The sequence below is a fragment of the Dipodomys spectabilis genome, unplaced genomic scaffold (genome assembly GCF_019054845.1).
Source record: "Dipodomys spectabilis isolate Male_0828 unplaced genomic scaffold, ASM1905484v1 ptg000047l, whole genome shotgun sequence".
NCBI classification, from domain to species: Eukaryota; Metazoa; Chordata; class Mammalia; order Rodentia; family Heteromyidae; genus Dipodomys; species Dipodomys spectabilis.
The window spans coordinates 3427458-3444292 of NW_024870724.1; the positions used below are offsets into that span (position 1 = coordinate 3427458).

At 36.1% G+C, this 16835-nt stretch overlaps 1 non-coding gene across 1 annotated transcript; it reads left to right on the top strand.

Annotated features, from left to right (window-relative positions):
* The first annotated feature begins 830 nt into the window (after positions 1-830).
* LOC122107178 lies at positions 831-932 on the top strand. The gene has a single exon (XR_006147310.1). It is a non-coding gene; the product is annotated as a U6 spliceosomal RNA (small nuclear RNA).
* The last annotated feature ends 15903 nt before the right edge of the window (positions 933-16835 follow it).

Genomic DNA, 16835 nt, shown 5'->3' on the forward strand with positions numbered 1-16835 from the left:
TATTATATTACAACAAGGAAAACAATGCTACAAATAAGGAAAACCAATACATAAATATTAATGATTAATAAAATAAAAAACAAAACATTTACCACTGTTTCCAGTATTTGAAATGTACTACATATTCGATTTATTATTTTCTTATATTGCTGTACATTTAAAACTGTCTAAGTCTATGATGTTCAACAAGAATTTTATAGGCTATGAGTAGCGTTTAAAGTTATCCAATAAGATTATTATTTATGGTTCATCTCATCATTTGTATATGGCTTCTACCATCATTTGTTCCTCACTAACATATAAAGTAAGGAAGCCCTTAAATTTTGACAGAAACTGTGAAGTTAATATCTTAAATCTTCACTCTGCTTCTTTACACAAACACTTTGCAACTTCTCATTAGTAAAGTTTCTATAAACTCTGAAATGTACATACTTAGTAGTATATGACTGCTACCATGAATCTTAAATGCTTTATGGAAATGTTTTACAATCTGCTAAATAGTCTTAATTTTGGCATATATGAGCAAATTCCCACAATTAAACATATTGAAAACATTAAAACTTTTAACAAACCTTAACACTATCTATAGTGTTCATTATGACAGGTTCCTTGTACAGAATAATTGAATTCCTCCCCCTACACATCCGTTGAACAATAAATAACTGGAATTATTTTGTTTTTGACATGTCAATCTTGACTTTATTCTTAAAAGTGTTCTTATGTAAGAAATACATTGTTCTAAAATTTCATGACAATTCTTTTGAATTTAATTTTTGTGGAATTGTCTAGTTTAAGAAAATCAATTACACTTTATATATAAAAAATGTTCTGTGCTCAATTCGGTAGCACATACACTAACATTGGAACAATAAAAAGAAGAATAGCCCCTGACTGAGGATGACACGCAAGTTCGTGAAGCATTCCAGATTTTTAAAAGAACAGATGCTGGAGGGGATGTGGACAGAAAGGAACCTTAATGCATTGTTGTTGGGAGTTTAAACTTGTTCAAAGGCTTTGGAAAGTAGTATGGAGGTTACTCAAAAGACTACACAGAGCACCCCTAAGACCCAGCAATCTCATTTTGGGCATTCACCCAAATGATCTCAAACAAGACCATACTAAATCTACTAGCAAAACTATGTTCATTGCAGCATTATTTACCATAGCTAAGCTACATAACCAAACCCGATGCCCCACACTAAAGGAATGGATCAAGAAAATGTGTGTGTGTGTGTGTGTGTGTGTATACTGGATTTCTATGCCTCTATCAGAAAGAATGGCATCACCCAGTTAGGAAATGGAAAGACTTGGAAAAAATTATATTAAGTAAATTAAGCCAGGCCCAAAGAAGTGAAGTAAGCCAGGCCCAAGGAAACATAGATCCCATGCTTTCCTTATTTGCAATAACTAGTATGTGTCTGATACAAGCAGAAAAGTTCAGATAAGTTGATGTTAGGGGAATGAACCCAAAGATAAGTATTCAAATGTTTTTTTTTTGTTTTGTTTTTTTTTCCTTTCATGCAATTTTTCTAACATATTTATAAGAAGATTTCTATGTTGCTTTGTATGCCCCTCCCCCAAGGTATAACCCATGTTTCACTGCATTTGATGTTGGTATAATTTGCGGAGGGGAAGGGAAAAAAACCAATTCGTTTAACTAGGGATGCAGGTGGACCCATTGCAACAATTAGATGTACAAGTCATTATGTAAAAAAATGAACTTTACAACTTTGGGGGGAGGAGGACCAGGTGGGGGAAGTGTGGGAGTATGGGAAGGGATGGGAAGGGGAAGCAAAGAGGAGCCAACAATGCTTGATAAGAAATGTACTCATTATCTTGCCCATGTAATTGTAACCCCTCTGTATGCTATTTTCACAATAAAAAAAAGAAGCATAGGTCCTATGGTATCCCTTATTTGCAATAACTAATGTATGTCTGGGATAAACAAAGAAGGTATGGTAAGGCGAAAAAAAGGAGGAGGCAACAATACTTGATAAGAAATGTACTCATTACCTTTTCCAGGTAATTGTAACTCCTCTGTATGATATTTTCACAATTAAAAAAAGAGAAAAGGTCAAAAGCATGTGCAGATGACTAGATAAGATGATGTTAAGGTAAATGAACCCCAAGATAGGGACACAAGTGGTTTTTTATTTGTTTCTGTTGTTTCTAATGTATTTATAATGTACGATGTGATTTTTTTATATGTGCATCCCCCACAGTTAAACCCCTGTTTTCACTGTATCTGATGTTGGTGTACCTCCATCTTGTATATACACTTCTCTAATTTGGGTATGGAAAAGGAAAAAACCAAAATGCTTAAATAAGGATACAGTATGACCCATTGCACCAATGTGATGCACAAGACAGTACGTTGAAAAACGAACTTTACAATTTAGGCGGGGTGGGGGCAGGGCAGCGTACTTGTGGAGGTGGGAAGGAAGGGATGGTGGGGGAAAACAAAGGAGAAGGTAACAATGCTTGATAGGAAATGTATTCATTACCTTTTTCATGTAACTGTAACCACTCTGTACAGTACTTTTACAATAAAAAACATAAAAATGTTCTGGGATGGAAGAGAATATTACCCCTATTTTACCCATATAATATCGTTAACAAAGAAATTAATGCAAAACACTGATATGAATATATTTTGAATAAATGTGTGTGTGTGCATGTGTGTGCGTGTGTGCGTGTGTGTGTGTGTGTGTGTGTATGTGCGTGTGTGTGTATGTGCGTGCCTGCGCATTTTCATTCTCAGAGTTTGAATTCAGTGCATCAAGGTCTCGCTAGGCTATTCCTCTCTAGGTTGATGAGCTATTATATAAGCTACATCTCCATTCTTGGCTCTTTGCTAGTTCATTAATTAAAAAAATATCTCATGAATATTTTTGTCCTGATTGGCTTCCAACGGTTATCCACAGATCTCCGGTTCCTGAGCAGATACCCGTGTAGACAGGATTACAGGTATGACCAACCAGCACAAGGCTTTCAGAATACTTTAAAAAGTAGAAGAAAATTTACTTCATAGAGGCTTGTTTATCATCTCCAGCTTTTACAGCATTTTGGAGTGATTATATGTGAATTTATTTCATTTTTGGATTCTTAAAAGACAGTAAGTGATGGTATTTAAAAGTTTAATCCTTATTTTTTAACAGTCATGTGGCTTGAACTCTGGGCTTGGGCGCTGTCCCTGTGCCTTTCAGCTGAAGGCGAGTGCTCTACCCCTTGAGCGACAGTGCCACTTTGGCTTTCCTAGTGGTTTATTGGAGATAAGAGTCTCATAGACTTTCCAGCCTGGGCTGGCTTTGAAGTGCAATCCTCGGATCTCAGCTTCCTCTGTAGCCAGGATTATAGGCGTGAGCCACCAGCTACCGGATAATTTTAGTACTTTTTAAAACATATACTGGTACTGTGGAACAGAAGAAATTTGTCACTCTTTAGACCTCAATTTGAGGTCTGAGCATGATAACCCAATGTCACCAACACAGTCTGTGTTGAAGAAAAATGTGACAGAAAACGATTACTGTTGGCAATAATTGCTATGCTATTATTTCTTGGACAACATGAATATTGAATTAAGAGTGTAAGGGAATGGAGAGGATTTTACCTACTGTTTTTATTGCTGACTTTTGGAAATTTTGACTCATTTCCTTCCCCACTGTGTGTCTTTGGGCCATGCATTTAGTGCCTTTAATTACAATATTTCCTAACACTAAAATGTTAATAATATTAGAATTATAGCAAATGTTTTCTTAAGAATTAAGAGAAATAAAATGTGAAAAACTTAACGTAAACTTCTAGGAATGAGCTTACAATTACATGGGCAAGATAATGAGTATATTTTTTATCAAGCATTGTTGCCTCCTCTTTGTTTCCTGTTCCCATCCCTTCCCATCTCCCCCAAACCTATCATCCCACCAACCCCCCCCCCCTCCCGCCAAAGATGTAAAGTTTGTTTTTCGACATAAGGACTTGTACATCTCATTATTGCAATGAGTCCACCTGCATCCCTATTTAAACGATTTGTTTTTTCCCTTCCCCTCCACAAATTATACAAACATCAAATCCTGTGAAAGCCTGGATTATACCATGGGGGATGGACATACAATTCACCAAAAAATTATCTTATAAATGTTCGAAACAATTGCAATAAAGAAAAAAAAATGAATCCTTATCTTGGGGTTCATTTCACCTAACATCAACTTATTTGACCTTTTCTGCTTGTCTCAGATATATACTAGTTATTGCAAATAAGGTAAACCATGGGACCTATGTTTTTTGGGGCCTGGCTTAATTCACTTAATATAATTTTTCCATGTCTTTCCACTTCCTAACAAATGGGGCAATGTCATTCTTTCTCATGGTGGCATAGAATTCCATTGTGTATATATATCACATTTTCTTCATCCTTTCATCTGGGTTTGTTCCATATCTTAGCCATGGTAAATAATGCTGCAATAAACATAGTTGTGTTGGTAACGGACAAGGGTCTCATATCTAAAATATACCTGGAACTAAAAAAAAATTAAATCCCCCAACGACAAATCCTCAAAGAAACAACTGCTCAATAAATAAGTGAGCTAAAGACTTAAAGAGAAACTTCTCTGAAGAGGAAAGGAGGATGGCCAATAGACACATGAAGAAATGCTCAACTTCTCTAGCCATAAAAGAAATGCAAATCAAAACAACATTGAGATACCATATTACCCCAGTTAGAATGGCTATGATCAAGAACTCTAATAACAGCAGATGCTGGAAGGGATGTGGACAGAAGGGAACCTTAATGCATTACTATTGTTCAATTGTACTATTGTTCAACAGCTTTGGAAAGTAGTATTGAGGTTCCTCCAAAGACTCCACGTAGAGCTCCTCTATGATCCAGCAATACCACTTTGGGGTATTTAACCAAATGATCACAAACTAGACAGCAGTTTTTTTAAATAGTAAATAGAATGCAATAAGTATTACAGAAGCCATTACATGTAATGAGAAAAGCAGAAGGACTGTTCTCTATTGACCATGCTCTGCTTCAAAATCAGCCAGGTGGATACCTTCTCATGCTGTAAATCAAACTGGTTTTATTATGTCTTGGCAGTATAAAAACATCAGGGACAGAATAATGAAGGAATGTTGTAGACTGAGGTGAAGTCAATATGAAAATGTGCAAAACTGATGAAAAGGTAAAAGTCTCTGAGTAGTATATTGTGTTTTACATCATTTAAGTTAAATTGAAAAAATAGGGAAGACCTAGAAGAATTAATTCTCTTTTTGATAGCCAAACAAAGGTCCATAGAAGATTGAACTTTTTCCTCATACTTGTAGAGACATCATCAGATGAGAGGAACTCTATTGTTTTTATTATTATTTTTTTTTTTGCGTTTTTCAATTTATACTTCAGTTTGAAATCTGAACTACATGAGACTGAAAGAAACCTAGAAAAATTAGACACACAAGCTTTGGAAAAAGTCATGAACGAAACACAAACAAAATACATATTGAAATACATATTATTGAAAATTGAAAAATGTTAGGAGTTGCTTAATTTTTTCCTTTCTACTATATTGAATTAAGTATTGATTTTATATAGAGAGATTAACAAGAAACGATTGAAAATGGACAAAAGTTCTGAATAGGCATGTTTTCCAAAAAGCCCTGAAAAATGCTAGTGTGTTTACAAAGTAGTTTTTAATACCACTTCTATGCTGGGTTAATGCTTTGTGAACAGAAGTCATTAGAGAAATGCAATTGAAAATTACTATGATACTACTTCATAACTATTATAAATCTTATCAAAAAAAAATCTAAGGAACCAGGTGTGGTGGAAAAGGCTTATAATTCCAAGCATTTAGCAGTTTGGAGTAAGAGGATTTGAGTCTAAGGCCAGTCTGGGGTTCTTCTGCACATAGTTAAAACCTGCCCTTAAAAAACTCAAAATGTAATAATGTTAGTGAGAGTGTGAGAAAAGGAAATTTTCTACACTCTTGGTCAAAATACAGGTTAGTATTCTCATTGTAGAAAGTACTTTGCAGTTTTCTAAAGAAATGCAAAGTTGAAATATCATCTGACACATCAATCATTTGATTATTTCTCTCTGGGTAACTCGTAAATATATCTGTAGTTGTTTGTTATTCACATTGTTCACAACAGCCGCCCAGATATAAATAGAAGTTAAGTGTTCAACGACAGACTAATAAAGCAACTGTGTGCATGCACAAATATATTTTTCTGTTTCATCTTTTAAATAGCAAGAGATTTCTCCAATTAGGCATAACTTACAATGACCTGAAAGATGTATTCTAAATGAAGAAAAATGTTGTCTTCTGATATTTGTAAAACTACACACACACACACACACACACATACACACACACACACACACACCAACCTCAATCATTATAAGAGAATTTTTTTTTAAAGTAAAGCAAACTGGAATTGCTGGGGCATTTATGTCACAATGTAGAAGATAGTAAATATACAGGATCACCAAGTATACAATTTTAATGTACAACATGAATGTACAGAGGACAACACTGGCCTAAGATAGGAATGAAGCTAAATGAGTAAGAGTTGTTCTTCCTTGTAAGGGCTGCTCTTTTAGATATTCTTCCTTCAGTAATGGATGACATGAACGTAATTCTTTAAATATACCTGCCTGTTTGCAGAAATAACAAACAAGGTAGCAATAACGTTGTATGCTCAACATAGAACAAAATGTCAAATTTAAATACATGAGATTATCCTAGATGTAAACTAATAATTCCAAATAAGGGAACCCATGGGACCTATGTTTCTTTAAGTTTGGCTTACATAACTTAATATGATTTTTCCCCAAGATCTTCCATATCAATACAAATGACGTGTTATCATTCTTTCTGATGGAAGCATAGTATTCCATGTGTGTGTGTGTGTGTGTGTGTGTGTGTGTGTGTGTGAGACATTCTCTTGATCCATTGATCTACTGAGGAGCATCTGGGTTGATTCTTTATCCTAGCTATGATAAATAATACTGTGATGAACATAATTGTTCTGGTAGCTTTAGTGTGATCTTGTTTGTGATCACTTGGGTAAATGCCAAGAAGTGGAATTACTGTGTAATAGGGGAGCATTATTGTGTACATCAAGGATAATCTTAGTAGATGAGAAGAATAGCTCAATAGCTATGTACATATGAGGGTGTATGGTGATTCCAAGGTAAATGATCTCCAAGATATGTTATTTCTTGTTGTTCTAAATGTAATATGTGATTTCTTTTTATCCTTTTGTGTTTTCCACACCTATGGTTTATCCTCTGTAGTAACTGTATTTGATTTTGATACCCTGGATATTGTAAATATGTTGATCTGAACTAGTTAAGGGAAAGGCAAAAAGCAAAACAGTGAGACAAAGGACAAAGGACAAAAGGGGGAACTTATGCAACAGTGATACTCACAAGACAATACGTTGGAAATAGTCTTGGGGGGGGCATTAGGATGGAAGAGGGAGAAAAACGGGGGAAGGGATAACAAGTTACAAAAGAAATGAATTCATTATCTTACTTATGTAGCTATAACCCCTCTGTACATTAACTTGACAATAAAATTTAAATATAAAACATAAAATACATGATAGCAAGCAGCAGTACAGGAGATGTGAGTGGGGAAATACTGTACTATACAAAGAAGAGTAAAACAGCTGTGGAGAGCAGTAATTTGACTTTAACATAGGAAGTAATAAACTAGCATGCAGATTTTCAGCCTCATGTCAGTCACTAAAAGGGGAAAACAAAATGTACAATCAGTAAACCAATAGAGATAAAATAGAAAACTAAATAATTAAGGTGAAGGGATGATGTGGACCAAGAACAAAAAATGACACAATTAGTAAACAAATAACAAGCTGGAAAGTTATACAATATTACTAATAATTCTAGTAATGTTTTTTTAACCTCACAACTTGTTGGAACTATACTTCAAATCACAGTTTAATAGTATATCATTTTAAAATTAGGTTACTTCTTATTGATTTCTTAATATTGAATGTTTAATATATAATTTTAATTTCAGTAGCTATAGAAAAGAAAGTGAAACTAAGTTTAATAATATATAGCATGAATTGTAAAATTGAAAAGCATTAGAATTTAAACGAATAACATCATTATTGTTTCATTTCTGCGAATTAATGTAATAATTCAAAGTGTTTTCTACACTTCGCACTCATCTTAACATCAAATAATAAATTATTGCACATGACTTGGTATTAGGTGGAAGGGTTCAGCGCTGTGGTAATATTCTCACCACACAGTACATCAGAGTTTGACTCCTCTCATCTAGCTTAAATTGTGGAAATTTGATTTCTACATGCATGTTAAATTCTTGCCAAGGTGACATCTATAAAATTATATACAATTATGTATATGAGGAGTGTTTCCGATGATACTTAAAAGTCAAATTCATTAATTAAATTTTATTGTTTTCTACCAAATAAATACTTTTAGAGAGACTGAATTTCTGAGTTGAGGATTATTTTATATCCCTACCATTGCTTCTATAGTTGGATTTAATTTTCCATAAAGGGTTAAGTGTATTATATTGGATATATGAAGGTTAACTGAATGTTTATTCTATCAATATTTTGCCACTGGTTTAATCCCAAGTTTAAATTATCCATATGTTTGAAGTAATGAAAATAACAACAGATATTAAAAAAGATAAATCAGTGTGTAGTAGATAAGTATTTTCACCTTTATTTTAATAGTTGGTCCTCTTTTACACTACAGAATATTATAAGGAAAATGTGCTCAAGGTTGACCACAACTGCAGAATATTATGGTTTGGTCTATCATAAGAGAAGGAAGGAAGGGGTACCTTCCTTCCAAAAGTCTGCTCCCAAGGATGTGATCTGTTTTATGTTGGTGACTTGGAAATGAACATTTTTTACAGTCAACCTTGAAAAGCCATCTTTATAGACCATTTTTTAAGTGGTTACATTGGATTTTCCATGGCTTTGCAAGGATGCTGGATTGCCTCATTTTGAGACAAATAAAACAGGAATTTATTCAGCTGTTCTTTGTATCTTTAGGAAAAAAACCCATTGACTCTAGGCCTGGAGATCAAAGGGGTCCAGAGAAGCTACTACCTTGATTAGTAATCCTAGGCCTCTAAAAACAAAACAAAACACAACTCCAGTAGGAACAGCAACTCAGGGCAACTATCACAGCCTACATGAAGTCAGGCAAAATACGGAAGCTGAGAGTCATTTATCTGATGACTAATATATTTTTATGAGGCAGACTGAAATAAGACTTCAGAGAGAGAGTCAAAAGACTGATCAGAGAGACTAAAATTGGTCACACGAAGATTGGAAAATACAAATCCTTGTATAGCAAATAAATCTTAAAAAGCCTGTGCATATAAGAACAAGACAGCAGACCAAATTCCAGATATGTGCATTTTCTTAGAGGTCAGCTTAATGAATTATCAATGGAAATCTTTGCATTCTTAAATATTTGACCACATGTAGGAGAAGGCCAATTGCTGAAGAGAAAGAAAACGTCATCACTCAGTTACGAGGTCCAATATCACATTAGGAAGGAATCAAGCACAGATTTGTAATAAAAAGAGAAAAAAATATTCCAAATGAGGGTTTCATTTGTTTTGATGTAACAGTTTCTGATTTATGTGTTAGCAAATACCATACAATTGATCCATTCCCACAGCTGAGTTGATATTTACTGCAGTATTCCCACATGAAGGAAAAGAGAAAATTTACAAATGTCTGATGAAATGAGTTGAGGGTGAAGTGTTCTAATAGTGATATCTGAGGTTTAGACATAGATGAAGAGGGGGATTTTCTTTTTTAAAAATCTCCCATTTTTAGCCTGGTGCCAGAGGCTCACAGCTGTAATCCTAGCTACTCAGGAAGCTGAGAACTGAGGACTGCTTTTCAAAGCCAGCCTGGCAGGAAAGTCCCTGAGACTCTTATCTCCATTTGAGTTGAAGAGCTCAGAGATAGTACACAAGCCCAGACTTAAAGCCCCTCGACCAAGACCAAAAAAAATCTCCCTTTTGTTGGACTGCCTACATCTTTTCCTAACATTCAACAAAGAAGCCATTTTATCACCCACAACATTTAAATCCTGTCCTAGCTACTGCAAATAGAATGGTTTGTTATCTTATGTCAAAAAGTTCATATTTTCGGGATCAAATACCAGCAGTGGTAACATTTTTTTCCAGTCCTTGAACTCTGGGCCCGGGCCCTGAACATGGTTATGCTTGTAGCGTTAATGTGAGCTTGTTTATTTATTGGATTACTGCCCATGAGGGGAATTACGGGGTCATAAGAGAGATCTATGTCTAGTCTTTTGAGGAAACTCCATACTGCATTCCAGAGGAGTGGAACAAGTTTAACTTCCCACCAACAGTGTAATAGAATTCCCAATTGGAGACGGGTGCTGGTGGCTCATGCCTGCAATCCTTACTACTCAGGAGGCTGAGATCTGAGGATCATGGTTCAAAGCCAGGCCAGGGAGGTTCCCAATTGGCTACACCCACGGCAGCGTTTGCTTTTATTAGTTTTCTTGATAATGGCCATTCTAACTGGGAAGGGGTAGAATCTGTCTTGTTTACTTGTAGATTTGTAGGCACCTTCTAGCTACCATAAATGAATGAATCCATGAAACCTGTATTTTTCTGCGTCTGCATTTCTTTCTCTTAGCATAATTTTCCCAAGCCTTTCATTTTCCTTAAGACTGGTGAAAAGTCATCCTTTCTAATGGGTGAATAGAATTCCATTGTGTGTGTGTGTGTGTGTGTGTGTGTGTGTGTGTGTGTGTGTAAGATGACTATAGCCCATGAGTTCATTTCTAAACCTACTTTTTCATCTGTAATTCTCTAATTTCATATTAAATTTGGATTGCATTCTCTACTGCATTGAAGAATATTGTTGGGATTTTGATGGGTAGTGCATTGTCAATTGTTTGGGGGCAGAAGTGAAGTTTTCACAGTTATTTGTGAAAGCATTGAAAGATTTTGCATTTCCTTGAATCTCCTTCAATTTCCCTTTTTATATTTTTAAATTTTCACAGTAGAGGTCCTTCACATTTTTGGTAAAATTAATTCCCAGTTTTGTTGTTGTTGTTGTTGTTTTGTTTAGATTTGAGTTGATTTTGAGGCTAATACATATGAGGTTGTTTTTTGGATTTCAACCTGGATGTTCCCATTGTTGGTAACAAAGAAAGACTACTGATTCTTGTGGGTTTTATACCCTTGCTACATTGCTAAAGGTTAGCAACACCTTTACTAACTTGAGGAAGGTAGGTATAGGGTCTCTAAATACAGGATCATTTCATCTGTACAAAGGGATCATTTTACTTCTACCTTATTTGGATCCCCATTATGTTTTTCTCTTGCCTATTGCTCTTGCGAGAATGTCCACTATTATATGGAAGAGTAGTAGAGAGAGTGGACATCCTTGTTTCACTCCAGATTTTATTTTATTATTTTTTGAGTTTGCAAAATCTGGTTTAATTCAAACTGAGGAGCACATTGTGAAAATACATATGCATAAAAATCTAATAAATGCTAGATAAACAACATATTACTTTACAATAGAATAACCACAAATTTGAAGGCTCAAATTGAGTCTGTCAGCTGTAAATACAATTTTATATTTGGCTCAAGTGGCTACTCAATTTCAAATGGTGCCAAGTTTCTCCAAAGCACCTCTTGACCCCCTTAGCCTTGGGAGGATTTTCACCACAGTCTCAGATGAAATTCCAGTCATCCCTTCAACTCTTGGGGCCAATAGAGTCATTGGTACCCAAACACAACTGGAGGCCACGGATTTCCAGTGACCAAAAGTTATTGCAAAGAGAAGTCCATTCTAAGCCAGACTCATGGCTAAGAAGGTGTGAGATTAGCCCTTTAAACAATAGTGTAGCATTAACATGGTCTATGTTAAGAAATAGCTCCTTAGTGAGAATGTACCAGTTACTAGTTATCACACCAACAGAAAAAGGCAACACGGGAGCTTCATATTTCACATGAAAGACTAGCATTAACTGGGTCTGGCTTCATTCACATAGAGGTATAATTTTATTTTAGACCCAAGAGAAAATGAGTTCATACCAGTCATTTCTTCACATAAGATTTGTGTAGCATTAAAATTGTTTTATGCTAATGATGAGGCCATGCGGGCAAAAATGTGTAATTCTCCTCTGCGAAAACAGAAACACCCCATTTCGACTCCTGTCCAGTTTCCAAAAAAAAACCATACATATACCTTTGTTATTGCACATCTTTCACAAAAATCTGTGTAAGTATTTTATATAATATATATATATACAAATATATATATATTTACACTACACATAAAAAGACTATGGTATTTTACAGAATACATGTTTAACAAAGATCATTCATTACACCACAGACGTTAGAAATGATACAAAACACTTAAATCATTTAATGTAACATTGTGAATTAAAACACAGGTTTGAAGCATCCACAGACTCCAAGACAAACCTTTCTGCTTTAGAGTTCGTTGAGAAGCCCAGCTTGTCACAAAACTTTAAGCAACAGATGCAGGCAAAATAAATAAGACTTTTCTGGTACTAGCAATTGTTTTATTAGAAAAATAGGTGTGGGTCAAGTGGTTTTTAAAGAGCTGTGTAGAAGAGTTTTAGTCTAGACTTCATTCCAGATTTTAATGTCTTCATGTGTCCACTGTTAGGTACCTGCTTTGTCATACGCATACTTTGTATTATATTGAGGAAAGTTGCATGCATTCCTAGCTTTCTCAGACCTTTTAATCATAAAGGGGTATTGGAGCTTATTAAAAGCTATTTCTAAATCCATATAAATGATGATGTGGTTCTTGTCCCTGCTTCTGCTGATGGTGTGTTACGTTTATTGACAAGTTCTTGAATCCAATTGTATCCTATGATGAATCCTGTTCATTATACCTCAAGCAGCACCATTGGTTGTTACTGGAAGTAACGGTTACAAGATGTGCAAACTGATCCCAGGAGAGGAACGAAACATAGAGGAATGACAAAGTTCAAGTTAATATGTGCTTTCCTTTTTACTGTACAAGAAAACAATCCCAAGGAGTGAAGGTAACTCTGTCCCTGACTTTTTCGAGTGTGCTCTTTACTCATATAAAACTTTTCTGTAAACTTTTAGTTGAGTATTACAAAAAGAAATAATATGCTAGTTGAAGGCCAGCATAGAACAAAAAGAAATAACGTTGCTTTAAAAGTGTTCTACTGCAAAGAAACAAAGACATGGAAGTTTTAAAGTGCCTTATGTGTGGATATTTCACTCCTGAGATGATCCTCTTGTTGCAGGAGTCAGTTATCAATTCCTTAGTCTGGTCCTGAGGTCTCCATAGCAATAAGGATTCCAAAAAGCAGGATCCAGTAAGTATGGTCAGCAAAAGGAGCCTCTTCTCTTAAAGGAGTACTCTTTTAAGGAGGGTCCCAAAGACATATCTGTGTTGCTTTTGTTTGCTTGTTTGTTTAGTTTGTGCTGGTTGTGGGGCTTGAACCCAGAGGCTGGACCCTGTCACTGAACAGTTGCCTTTCCTGCCCACCTGCCCCCAAAACCAGTATTCTACTGCTTGAGCCAAAACTCCACTTCTGGATTTTGGGTGTTTAATTAGTGATAAGAGTTTGACAGACTCTCCCGCCTGGGTTGTCTTTGAACTAAGATAGTAAGAAAGCTATGTGATATCAACTGTATAGACTTCTCTTTTGAAATAAGAAATATTAGATAAAGTTTATTGTAAAGCTAACATTTGACAATTTTTAAGAGAATATGTCCAGCAAAAAAGCCATAACTTAAATAACTCAGCAAAAGTAGGTAAAATGAATCATTTTGGAATTATTTTTTCAGCTTGGAAAGATTATTGAACTTGTCGTTCCTTTTGTGGAAACTTAAAGTCACATTTTACTTTTTGTTGGTCGTGGAGATTGAACTCTGATCCTGGGCACTGTTCCTCAGCTCTTCAACTCAAGTTGAGCACTCTACCACTTTAGCTCCAGCACCACTTCTGGGATTCTGGTGGTTAATTGAAGAAAAGTGTCTCATGGACTTTCCTGACCAGGCTGGTTTTGAACCACAATCCTCTAGTCTCAACCTCCTGAGTAGCTAGGCTTACAAGCATGAACCATCAGCACTTGGCTCATATTTGCATTTATGTGCACTGAATGACACTATGTAGACAAAGCATGGAAATTTGAACCAAATGATGACATTGCAGCTTTTCAGAAAAATTGAGGTAGCAATAAATATGTCCTCCTTTTCCATGTTTTTACATTAATGACTTATAGGACCCTTACATTAACATCCTCTGCCATCTGTATAGGTGTATTTAGTATCAGGAAATATTCATAGAGAAATATAGAAAGACTGAGATTTTTAGAAAGCAAAAGAGATTGAGTAGGAAAGAACAGCATAGAAGGAGATACATTTGTCACACAGAGATTAAGAACTAGCCTAAGAAATTTAGAATTCTAAAGGCAATGAGGAATAAGCTCAGTTGATAACTAGTTCTTCAGTAACCAAAAATGGTTCTCTAGAACAGTTTCTGGTACACCTTAATTACTATCATTTATTCTTTCCATTGAGTTATTCCTTCTCTTCTGTCACAACTGTTAATTAGCCTCTGTGTTTTTGGTACCATGATTGACCAAAAAGATTTCCAAATGTCACTTAGACTATCCTTCTTTATGTGATTAGCAATGACCACACAAAATCCTGGAATCTTTGAATTTCCAGAATTATTCTTCACCTGACATCTAAGCACATTCCTGGCATTAGTTGCTTTGACCTAATGACCAAAACTTTTTTTTCAACAAAATATGCTAATATAAGTAAAGCACATGAATAAAGGACTATTGTCAGGTGTCAGTATGGAAGGAGCAATTACATATTCAAAGTATGGTTTTTTTATTTTGCATTTACTAACTAAATGGTTTTTTTTATTGTGAGAATACTGTACAGAGGAGTTACTATTACATGGGCAAGATAATGAGTACATTTCTTATCAAGCATTGTTATCTCCTCCTTTGTTTCCCCTTCTTATCCCTCACCAACCCCCCATCTTTTCCACACCCCCCCCCCCCGCCAAAATTGTAAAGTATGTTTTTCAACATAATGACTTGTACTTCTCGTTATTGCAATGGGTCCACCTGTATCCCTATTTAAACGATTTGTTTTTTCCATTCCCCTCCACAAATTATACCAACATTAAATACAATGAAAGCAGGGGTTATATCATGGTGGGGGGACATACAAAGCAACAAAGAAATCATCTTATAAATATATTAGAAACACTCACATGAATGAAAAATATTTGAATAATTTTTTTATATTGCCAGTCCAGGGGCTTAAACTCAGGACTAGGGAATTATTCCTCAGCTTTTTTTTCCCCTCAAAGCTAGCACTCTACCACTTGAGGCACAGCACCACTTACAGTGTTTTTCTGTTTATGTGGTACTGGAGAATTGAACCCAGGGTTTCCTGCATGCTAGGCAATCACCAAACCAAGAAGCCACATTCCCAGAACCCCTAAATGAATTTCTAAAGATGGCATTACCTTTGATTCTGTAACTATGTATCAGAATTTTGGCCAGGTGCTAGAAAATGATGTAGAAAACAATACAATACAAGAAGTCCAGTAAGGCTGGATATAAAATGAATAACAGTCATGGTCTAGCCAGAGTACAGAGGGGCTTACGTCATGGAGCTGTTTCAACAGGCTGAGCGAGACAGCTCTGGACCCACAGCCTACCTCCAGAATGAGAGGGCCACCATGGGTTCTAGCCACATGGGGACAATGGGCCACCTCCTCCAGCACACATTCAACCAGTTCATGTGAGAGAGAGGGGAAAGAAAGTAAGAAATACACTTAAGCCCTCTGCCAGTGGCTCAGAACTCTAATCCCAACTACACAGGAGTCTGAGATATAAGGATCATGGTTCGTAGCCAGCCCTGGAAGGAAAGTCTGTGAGACTATTATCTCCAAAGATCCACCAGAAAACTGGAAGTGGCGCTGTGGGCTCAAGTGGTAGAGCGGTAGCCTTGAGCTGAGGAGCTCGTGAACAGCGCCCAGACCTAGAGTTCAAGCCCCATGACTGACAAGAAATGGACTTCCCACTACAAGAAGTGGACTGAATAGCACCCATTTTCCTAGGGAGCATGGTAGAAAAGTCAGGGCGACCTTCCTGTGAACTTCAGGTCATAAATAGGTCACCCAAATTCTCCATGCCTTGTTTTCCCCAGTTGCAAAACTCAACACAGTAAAGGGTACCCTTCCTCATGGGGATAGAGTAATGATGAAAGAAAGCCATGTTTTGTTTCATAATCCCATACCTGTTGTCCCATTAACAACAGGAGTCACCTGAGCCTTTTCTTCCTGTCATATGCTCACAGAATTGTCGAGAACCTTACCTGAAGGCCACTCCCTCTGTGCCTAGCCATGTTCCAGAGATCCCTCTGTATAAATCCCTTGTTTCCTCACAACTGTCCTGTGAGGAGACTGAGTTCTGATGGTTGCAGCCCTACCCAGAGCTTTATCTGTGGTCAAGAATCAGCTGTCAACGAAAGTCCGGTATCACATGGAGGCTGAACAACACACTGATGAATCAAGAGTGGGTCATGGAAGAGATTAGAAAGGAAATTCAAATGTTCATGCTATTCAACAAAAATTAACACACAAATTACCAGCTCCTCTGGGACACAGCAAAGGCAGTACTCAGAGGCAAGTTTATAGCTCTGAGCTCCTACATCAACAAATTGGAGAGATCTGAAACTAGCAATTTAATGACACATCTAAACCTCCTTGAAAAAGAG